We start from the raw sequence: 7836 nt of genomic DNA, 5'->3' as shown, positions 1-7836 counted from the left end.
CGAATGTTACGGAAACGTTTCAGTAAAACGTTCTGAGAACGTTTGCTGAATGTTAGGAGAATGTTAGTCCTGAGCGAACTTCTAACATAACAAAAACGTTTTTCACTGTTACTGTTCTAACATTCGCCGAACATTCTGAGAACGTTTTTATGCTACTTGGGTTAAGAAAGAATATGTTTTTATAAGTATAATACATCATTAAAAAGCTTAGATTTTGAAATGCAATATACCAAAACTAATTTAACACATTCTATGCCATGTGTACCACACACCGATGGTACATATTAACTCTTTGCACTCGAGACCTTTTTCGCGCGGACGAACCAGCAACTCGAGACGTTTCGCAGCATTTTTGGTGAATTTCTTATCTCTAACTTAAAATGATTACACATACAAATTAATGTAAAACTTTTATATTTTAACATTTTGTGTATCTTTACACCTTTACGAAGATAAATAAGTTGCTCTCTCGAGTTGCGGCATCAAATTATGTGGTGAGTGAGAGTCACCTCTCAAGTGCAAGGGGTTAAACTTTCTATTCAGGCTGCGTGTACTACCGATGGTACACGATGTAATTAGCTTGTACTATGTACAGACGGCGTCATTAATTCGAAGAATAGGCGCGGGGATCACATAAAAAGTTCAGTTGATCCAAATATCCATTAGTCCCAAAATCGGGTGTCCAGTTGTGGACACCCGATTGCTACTAGTTAGTTAGTACGGCGCCCGTTGGCGCTACAAGCAACCGCCCCGCTTGCCCTCCAATCCCCGCGCCTATTCTTCGAATTAATGACGCCGTCTGTACAAGTTAATTACTTATTGATGATATATAAAAATATTTTGTGACATATATATATATATATATATATATATATATATATATATATGTGTATATTAATCTTTAGTCAAAACATCAAAGGCCTGAATAAAAAGTCAAGCAAAAACGACTTGGCACGTATTAAATTAGTTAGACTTGGAATGTATTAAATTAGTCTACTCAATCCAAAGTTGTTAATTTTTTTTAAACATTTTTTCTGGTCGATTTTACATCATTCAGATATTTCATTGTCATAGTTTTTCATTTCGTTAGACATCGAGATTCAATGCCAATATTGTTATAGTTTACTTTACGTAGATTATAGATTTTCACTGACAATGAATATCGGAACGCAATCTATATGTATATAAGTAGAAAAAAAGAGAGAACATCTTTTTTGGTGTTCACTTTATAAGTTCACTCGTGGCGCTGAACTAGAATAAGCGGTATAATTCGTGTATGTACACAGCGGGAGGATCCCGATAGCCAAGATTTCTTTAGTACAGATTGACGGTTGCACAGATCCTGTTTGCCTAGATCCCGTTTGCACAAAAAACTTTTGTACAGATCCCGATTGCACAGACATATTATAGGTTTAGTTTAGGTTAGATTTTTCAAGGGGAGAAGGTGCAGGGGGAGGGGCGGAGCCTCTCCCTCGCCAACATATGTACTATAGTGTGTGATATAAACGAAATATTTACTTCGCAAATGTAATAATAACGACTATGTGTAATCGGGATCTGTAGAAAAGTTTTCTGTGCAAACGGGATCTAGGCAAACGGAATCTGTGCAACCGTTGATCTGCGCAAAAGAAATCTGTGCTATCGGTGCCCTGCCGTACACAGCGCGTCACTGAATCGCGGAATAGGCGCGGGATCGGAGGGCAAGCAGGGCGGTTGCTCGCCAACAAGCGCCGTACGAATTGTACGGCCCGCTTTCCCTCCGATTCCCGCGCCTATTCCGCGATTCAGTGACGCGCTGTGTACATACAGAGTAAAACTTTGTAAAAACAATTTGTAGAATAAGCGCGAAAAACTGAAAATAAGAGGTAGTTTCTCTTCCAGTCGTCAATAACGCCAACGAGTTAGTCTTACTGACTAACTATAGCAATCGCTAGAGCGGCGTTAATAATATCACTATTTATTCTTTTTATTTTCTTCTCAAAACATAAGACTATTTGTCATAAAAGGATGTTGGAATCAAACTCCGATTGGGTCGCTACGCTGTCCAGTAGATAGCGTTCTCTAGTCGGACCAAAACAAAGATAAATGACATAATAAAGACAAAGAGAGACGTATTTGTTTCTCTAGCAAATCTGCTAAAACTGCACTAATCTTATTGTCACAATCTATTGTCAATCTTACTTTCTCTTTTTACAAATTTCAAAATCTTTCTAAACTTCAGAATATTTATTTATCTCTAGAATGACCTGGACAAGTTTTGTTGTGATTCATACTGTCAATTTTGTATACAAAGTAAAAATTCTATCTACGTGATAACAATCCATAAACTTGTTTTTGTTTTTTTTTGTTGATTTTTGTTTAGATCATTTTTTAACGTATTCTCTTTTATTCGGAAAAGCCTTTTTCTGAATGAATTCAGAATAATTTATGCAATAACAAATGTTGGTAATACAAAAGCAGCATGTTGCGCAAAACGCAATTTTTGGAACTCGTAGCGAGACGCTCTCTCCGCTGCGCCACGCCGCTGTTTCGAAAAACGACTTGTTGCAACCGTACTAAAACAGCATGCTAAATTCAAACCGCAATTTTTAGTAAAACGCTTGAGAGGTGTAACGTCTTAGAATAGCACTCCTACATCAATACTACATACCTGCAAAATTTTGTTAAAACTGATGACTTCACTGGTATACTCTTATAAGTCGAAATAATTAATGAGTTTTTATTATGAGACCTTGAGTAAGTTCTCGCTGATTCCCGACAGATGGCGTTACCAGAACTGCGTGCGTGTAGTTTAAGATGATAACGCATCTATAAGGAAGTACCATAGGCAAGCTTGAAATTCAGTGTATGTCATTTCGCCGAAGTGTAAGCAACTTTTTTTTTCATAGTGTTAAGCATGTCGAGTTTCGTGCTAACAAAGAGTATTTGCAAAAAATTTTATTGCACTATTTTATTCCAAAAACATCTGCAGTTGAAGCACACAGAATTCTCGTTGAGACTTACGACGACCATGCTTTGTCGGAAACAACATGCAGAGATTCGTTTAGACGCTTCAAAAATAATGATTTTGATGTTGAAGATAAAGAACGCTCTGGCGCACCGAAAAAGTTTGAAGACGAAGAATTGGAGGCATTACTTCATGAAGACTCATGTCAGACGCTAGCTGAACTTGCAGAATCATTAGGAGTAGATGACATAACAGTTTCGAAACGTTTGAAAGTATTAGGAATAATTCAAAAGCAAAGACATTGGGTGCGGTACGAGTTGAAGCCGAGAGACGCCGATCGGCGTCCTTTCACGTGTAAACAGCTGCTTCAACGGCAGAAAAGGAAAGGTTTTTTGCATTGTATTGTGACTGGCGATGAAAAGTAATACACTACGATAACCCTAGCGTAGCAGATCGTGGGGTAAGCCCGGCCATGCATCAACATCATCGGCAAAACTGAATATCCATGGTTCGAAGCTTCTGCTCTGCATTTAGTGGGATCAGCTGGGTGTAGTTTATTATGAGCTGCTCAAACCGAACGAAACCATCACAGGAGATCGCTATCGACTACAATTGATGCGTTTGAGCCGAGCATTGAAGGAAAAACGGCCGCTATACGAGCAGAGACACGATAAAGTGATTTTGCAACATGACAACACTCGGCAACATGTTGCACAACCGGTGAAAACCTACTTGGAAACGCTTAAATGGGAAGTCCTACCCCACTCGCCATATTCACGAGACATTGCCTCTTCCGATTATCACTTGTTCCGATCGATAGCACATGGCCTGGCTGAGCAGCACTTCTATTCTTATGAAGATGCCAAAAAATGGATCGATTCTTGAATAGCCTCAAAAGACGTGTTGTTTTTCCGACGTGGAATTCAAATGCTGCCAGAAAGATGAGAAAAAGTAGTGGCTAGCGATGGGCAATACTTTCAGTAACATGTTTTTTACGACTTTTTTTAAATAAAGCATTAATTTTCACGAAAAAACAGCGAGAACTTATTCAAGGTTCCAATAAATAAATTTTTAATTAATAAAGATCCGCGCGAATGAACATGTATCCATGTACATAAAACAACTCAGTGTTTCGCGCTGATGGTTACTACGTACACGACAACTCAACGAGAGAAGTTAAGTAGTATAAACAGCATGTTGCCGCGCGCGTAGCAACCATAAGCGTACAAAACGCTAGGCTGCCTTAAGCATGCTGCATGCACAGTTATTCTGCGAATTTGTATTAAGTAAGATATTCGTTAATTAGTGCGAATCTTGCAAAGAATTTTTCGATTTAGTATAACTGTCTCTACTTGCTTACGAACGATTGTACGGCTATTACCAGATACTGTATACACATATACGCACGCGCGTATATGTATGTGTGTGTAATAAATTGAACCATAATTCTTCTCTCAATATAGAAACATATATTGTTATGCCGTTAAAAAAGTATTTAACATTATGTATAACTAATTAAATAATTAAATAATTACATAAATTATATACCTGCTATCTATAAATAATATTATATGTATACATAGATATTTAATACTATACATATATATATATATATATATACACACAGTTTTACTCAATCTATCTCCATACTTCGGCTGTGTCAAAATTTTTCAAACATCCTGTATATATATGTATATATATATTTGACATTAGTACCATATATTTCATATATTTTCTAAGGACTTATCAAATGACTTTCGCAATTGTCTCTCGACTCAAGTCATAGCTGACTTTCTTTCTTTGTGTCAATGTATTGGGACTGAATAAAAAAGTATCTGTTACACACTATTAGCACCTGATCGTATCATTGGGTAGAAAAGTTGTAAAGATAGCTTCTTCGAGTTGCGAAGTTTCTTTTGCAAATTAACCTTTTCGCTATCACTGATGACTAAAGTCGCTTGCCGGAAAAGCAATCAAAAAAGATCAAAATAACATAATATATATAAGTGTAATCAACAAGTTTTATCTTGCTGACTTCTTGCGTGTGAAATGTACACTTGTATAGCATAGCGGCCGGTTCGGCGGGAGCCTGGCTGCCAGACGATAGCAAAAGGGTTAAAGTCGCTATTTATTCCTCTTTCACGCGGCTGCAACAATTTGTAAATTTTTTTATAATGAATGTGAGATAATGAAAGTGTGAATTTGCATGCTTAATCATAGTAATATTTTTTTTGCGTTAGCCGGAGCATATGTACGGCATATTAATTATTATATAATATTAACATACAAAGATGTTTTTTGGGTTTGAACCGCGTTAGTGTCATTCTTATACCGACGTTTCGTGAACACTTCAGCTCACTTCATCAAGGTTTTAAGAGCAACCTGATACTTTTTAACGCGGTTCAAACCCGAAAAACATCTTTATATGTTAATACAACACACCGCGAAAGCATCAAATATCATATTATATTATATGTTGTCAATTATTATATTATCTGTTGTTTATCCTATAAAATTACTGTGTGTGTACTCTATCTTCCTTCTCGTGTTTCGTTTTTTATTTTTGATCGTGATTATTAAGTTTATAAATTTAGGTTTAGGTTATAAGTTTCGAGATTTTTTAGAGCCGCCAATGCCGTCCGCGTAACTGCCGTCTCATAAGTTTAATCGCAATTCTCTTGCTTCAAAAATTTATGAGCGTTCCGAAGTAGGTAAAAGGACAAGCTTAAAACCAAGAATAAGATACTCCGCAATTCTCGAAGATGTCAGGATTTTCATAGCGCAAATCTCGTTGTGTACATTAATATCGATATGTCTTGGCGGTCGCGATGGCGCTTCTCCGAATATGGATTGCGCTCTGAAATGAAATGTATGATGCGATATCACACTCTGTATTACATGTTAATAAATTGCAATTGTGCTCCTAATGATAGCTTGGGTTGGTGGAAAAGTTCTGCAGATTTTTTAATAGATGACACTAGTGTCAGAAAATAATTATCGCGTGTCGTTCAAATGTCAGTCTGCCGCACATATTTTGACAAGTCACACTACGCTTGACATTTAGCAGAAGTGTTTGTTTTGGTCGGACGTGTTTTGCGTGTACAGCATACAACTAAAATGGAAGATCAAAAATTGCATTTTTGCCATATTTTGCTGTTTTTATTCCGTAAAGGATATAAAGCGGCGGACGCTAAGCGCGAAATATGCGCCATGTATGATGCCTCGGCCTTAAGCGCAGACACATGCGAAAGATGGTTTGCTCGCTTCCGTTCCGAAGAATTTAACCTCCAAGATGCACCACGCTCTGGACGGCTAAATTCTGTTGACAACGACCAACTCCTGGCTACAGTGAAGAGTGATCGACACTTAACGACTCGAGAGATTGCGAAGCGCTTCGGCATTCATTAACTGTTATGGATCGATTAAAAAAGCTTGGCATGGTGAAAAAGCTTGATGTATGGGCGCCGCACGAACTGAACGAAAAGAACATCATGGATCGGACTTTAGTGTGTGAATCTCTCCTGAAACAATACTCTCTAGACCCATTTCTGAAATGGATCATCACTGGAGACGAGAAATGGGTTGTCTACAACAACATTAAGCGGCGGAAGTCGTGGTGCGGTCCGGCCGAGTGTTCACAAACGGTGGCAAAATCTAATTTGCATCGACAGAAAGTAATGCTATGTATTTGGTGGGACTATAAAGGAGTGCTGTGGTTCGAGCTGCTCCCGCAAGTCCAAACAATAGATTCAAAGAAATACTGCGCTCAGCTCGACAAATTGCGCAAGGTAGTGCAAGAAAAGCGGCCAGAATGGTCGAATAGAAAAGGTGTGATTTTCCATTATGACAACGTTTGACCACATACTTCTTTGATCACAAAAAAAAAAATTGCAGAGCTTTGGCTGGGAAATGATGCAGCGCCCACCATATTCGCCGGACCTTGCACCGTCTGATTATCACTTGTTTCGCTCGCTGCAAAACAATGTTGACGGTCATTAATTCGACTCAATGGAGGCCATCCGAAATCACCTCGTTGATTTTTTCGCCCACAAGTCCCAAGGGTTTTACGAGAGCGGCATCAAGGCCCTACCAAAACGTTGGCAACAAGTTGTAGATCAAGACGGTCAACACATTGTGAACTAAATTAATTTTTATAAATGTCGATTTTGTGTTTAAATTTTATACTAAAAATCCGCAGAACTTTTCCACCAACCCAATATTTTTAGTGATATCATTTGTATAACCTTATATTGTGTAACTAAGTTTTCTCCTCGCATTACTCACGCCTTGTATCTCTCCATAAAAATTTATGACATAGATCTAAGCTCCCGAACTCTTTTGACGTCACATCCTCTTATTTTATTTTATCATTATTTGTGTTATGTTTTATCATTATTTATGTTATTAATGTAGTGACTCGTCTCATCTAGCATCCAAATAGATTGTGAAAAGTTGATTAAATTTGGAAAATCTAGATGGTGGACGTACCGAAGGTGTGCCGCACCGTACGCCTACCAACCAAAAGCTCAGTGCACGTCACAACTGTTGGTCCCAGAAATATCCGGCCACCTAAAGAAATAGATAAACTTGATGTCAAATAGATAAACTTTAAATCATAAACTGATGAATGAGAAAAGACTCAAAATGTACTTAACAAAATTTTATTACTTTAAACCATGTAATAATTTTACAACAGGATATTAAAAATATATTTAATATGTTAACTGTCACAAAAAATTTCATCAGGTCACGACTTTGTTTTAAAGTAAGTTTTAAATTAAACTGTTTATAATATATTAGTGTTTATCGTCTTCATATTATTTTATTAATCTTACTATATTCTGTTTATTGTTTTCAAATATCGATTTTGATTACTTTAGTCAACATGA

At 37.3% G+C, this 7836-nt stretch overlaps 1 protein-coding gene across 3 annotated transcripts in view; it reads right to left on the bottom strand.

Moving 5' to 3' along the window:
* The window catches only part of LOC109859757 (5-hydroxytryptamine receptor 1), a 94161-nt gene extending 86644 nt beyond the window's left edge, over positions 1-7517 (bottom strand). The window contains exon 1 of one of the 3 annotated variants that reach the window (XM_020438300.1): positions 7436-7517. The gene's annotated coding sequence lies outside the window, so the exon portion shown is untranslated. The remainder of the gene's footprint in view (positions 1-7435) is intronic. The other 2 variants (XM_020438297.1, XM_020438298.1) reach the window with 2 other exon arrangements.
* Between the last annotated feature and the right edge of the window lie 319 nt (positions 7518-7836).

The sequence above is a fragment of the Pseudomyrmex gracilis genome, unplaced genomic scaffold, assembly GCF_002006095.1.
Source record: "Pseudomyrmex gracilis isolate BER0280 unplaced genomic scaffold, ASM200609v1 scaffold_284, whole genome shotgun sequence".
NCBI lineage: Eukaryota > Metazoa > Arthropoda > Insecta > Hymenoptera > Formicidae > Pseudomyrmex > Pseudomyrmex gracilis.
Note: the sequence above shows the minus strand (reverse complement) of the source record. Positions and strands in the feature narration are given on the sequence as shown.